This window comes from Terrapene carolina, unplaced genomic scaffold, assembly GCF_002925995.2.
Source record: "Terrapene carolina triunguis isolate 2854851 unplaced genomic scaffold, T_m_triunguis-2.0 Scaffold50796, whole genome shotgun sequence".
Lineage (NCBI taxonomy): Eukaryota > Metazoa > Chordata > Testudines > Emydidae > Terrapene > Terrapene triunguis.
This window is the reverse complement of record NW_020715147.1, coordinates 1-2,718: the sequence shown is the minus strand read 5'-3', so window position 1 is coordinate 2,718 and position 2,718 is coordinate 1. Positions and strand designations below refer to the sequence as shown.

General features: G+C 43.7%; 1 pseudogene; it reads left to right on the top strand.

Moving 5' to 3' along the window:
- Positions 1-693: 693 nt before the first annotated feature.
- Positions 694-1,641, top strand: LOC112125363 (annotated as a pseudogene).
- Positions 1,642-2,718: the final 1,077 nt, after the last annotated feature.

The window sequence follows — 2,718 nt, the reverse complement described above, 5'->3', positions numbered from 1 at the left end:
TCATGCTGAAAAGGAATTTATTTATATGAAATTTTCAGCAAATCTTAAAGTAAAGAAAAAATATCAGGGTCAAACAGAATGTTTTTTTTTAACCTGAAACAAAATGTTTTGTTTTCCTTTTGAACATTTTAAAATAATTGTTTAATAAAAAAATAATTAAAGGAAAGTTGGAACTACAAGTCACGTCAAAACTAAAAAGATTTTGGTGTTGCTGAATCTGCATTTCTCCTGGGGGAAAAAAAATGCAATTGAAATTTCTTTCCAGTTCTAGTTTTCAAAGGGGATAAGTACCAGAGCTCCCAGTGATGTCCGTGGGATCAGGAACAGAAAAGCAGGGCTAGTGAATGAACTCTAGACCATTCACTGGTCTCTCTGTATATTCATTGACTTCCCTTTGCATACGGAACATTACCTTTCTTTGTTGCCTCTGACTGTATAGACTATCAGGTTGGATGCACTTTAATACACAGTATGGGCTAATTCTCAGCATGACAAACCCTTAGCTGTAGTGGACAGTGTGAGCGTAATGCGAACAGTGCATTCCCTAGGATTGTCCCCTGATGTATTCCCACTGCCTCGGGTTGGTACAATATTTCACAAGGGAAGTCAGAATGAGTGTGAAGGATCCACTCTTGGTCCTTTCTTGGCTCCTGTTTAATTGTACATTTCACTTTTCCCCTGTAAAGGAAATCATGGTTGGAAGAAATGGCGGAGGGAAATCACACCATGGTTACGGACTTCGTTTTCCAGGGATTCATGGATCATCCAGAGCTTCAGGTCCCCCTCTTTGTGTTGTTCCTAATGATCTATGTTATCACCTTGGTGGGGAATCTAGGGATGATCATGTGGATCAGGTTCAACTCCCGACTCCACCCCCCCATGTACTATTTCCTCAGCAATTTGTCTCTTGCCGATGTTGGTAATTCCTAAGTTGTTGCTCCCCGGTTGCTGATAACTTTTGTGGTTCAGGCCAAACCCATTTCCCTCGCTGCGTGCACAGCACAGTTTTTCTTTGTCTGTAACTTTCAGACCAATGAAGCTTGCCTGTTGGTGGTAATGGGATATGATCGCTTCATAGCCATCTGTAACCCCTTGCTCTATAGCGTCGTCATGTCAAAGAGACTTTGTATATTACTAGTGGTTGCTTCGTACATATGTGGCTTTGTGAATGCAGTTGTTCAGACTCCATTTATATTTACCCTGTCCTTCTGTGACTCCAATGTCATCAACCATTTCTTCTGTGACATCCCCCCAGTCCTTAAGCTGTCCTGCTCTGACACCCACATCGCTAACATGGTGCATTTAACCTTGTCCAGAATAGTGGTCATGACTACTATTCTCATTGTACTGTTCTCCTACATGTACATCCTCATTGCCATCCTGAAGATCCACTCTGCCAAGGGCAGATGCAAAACCTTCTCCACCTGCGCTTCCCACCTGACAGCCATCACAGTTTTCTACGGGACTGTGATCTTCATGTATTTACGACCCAGTTTCGGCTACACCACAGACCCAGACAAGATCATCTCTGTGTTTTATATACTCATAATTCCCATGGTGAACCCCCTGATCTACAGCCTGAGGAATAAGGAGGTGAAGGTCGCCTTTAGGAAGATGATAAACAAGAAGGTTTGTTCATAGTTAATATAATTATTGGAATTTGTGCTTATCAATAAACAAGTGATGAATGAATAGTGAATTCTCTGAGTCATATCTCTGATTTCTTTGTTTTAACTGTGTTCTGTGGCTTGTTCCAAAAAAAAAAAATGTAATCCAAGCCTGTTAATACTGGAAATTCAGTTTCCCAGGTTCAGGAATGACTGAGAGGCTGCAAAGATCACTATTGAAAGGGAGCATTTGTCACAGACCCCCTTCAGCTCCCCTTGCTGGATACCCACCAGCTTGTGTTGAGGGGAATCCCAGCTTGGATCCCCAGATGTTTTAAGCTGCCAGAGACTGAATGGAGCCAGTCACTGCTGCAGTCTTGGGGTTCCTAGGCACACAATCAGGGTGCAGGCCCTCTGCCTAGCGCCCTTTCTGGAGAGCTAGAACCTGCTATCTAGCTGCCTAGTCCCTGGGCTCAGGGATGATTGTTCAGACTCTGCCGTAGCTTAAACACTCTCTGTCCTAGAATGCCACCGAACAGTGTGAGCCTTGTGGGTTACAGCTGAACTCTCCCACAGGGCCACACAGTATGTGTAAAGAATGTAACACAGAGAGGGACACTCTGAACTGGAATCTAACACTGTAGAGCTAATACTTCACCAATAAAGCACAAGCCCATTTAGAAAAGGACATACATCCTAACTTCAATGGACCTCACCAGCTCATCCTTTCCTTGGGAGTCCCCTGGGGTATCCATCTGTGTTCAGACAGACTGCTCCTCCACCTCCTCATCAAGCTCCTACATGCAGCTCCTCTCAGATCTAGCTGGTGAAACATGGCCAGGTAGAGCCCAAATAGAGCAGCTTCTGCCCTTTTATAAACATCTTACTCTCTGTCAGGTGACCTCATGATCAGCCTCTTCCGATGACCAGATACCACTACCAGGCAACCACTCCTTTTTTTCCCTCATCAACAGAAAGTTTAGATGGAAAATTTTCAACCACCCCCAACAAGGAACAGATCCCAAGCTCATTGAAGCCAATGAAAAGACTCCGATTGACTTCAGTCAATATTGGTTCAGACTGCAGGAGTTTAAGTGGGGATATTCAAAAG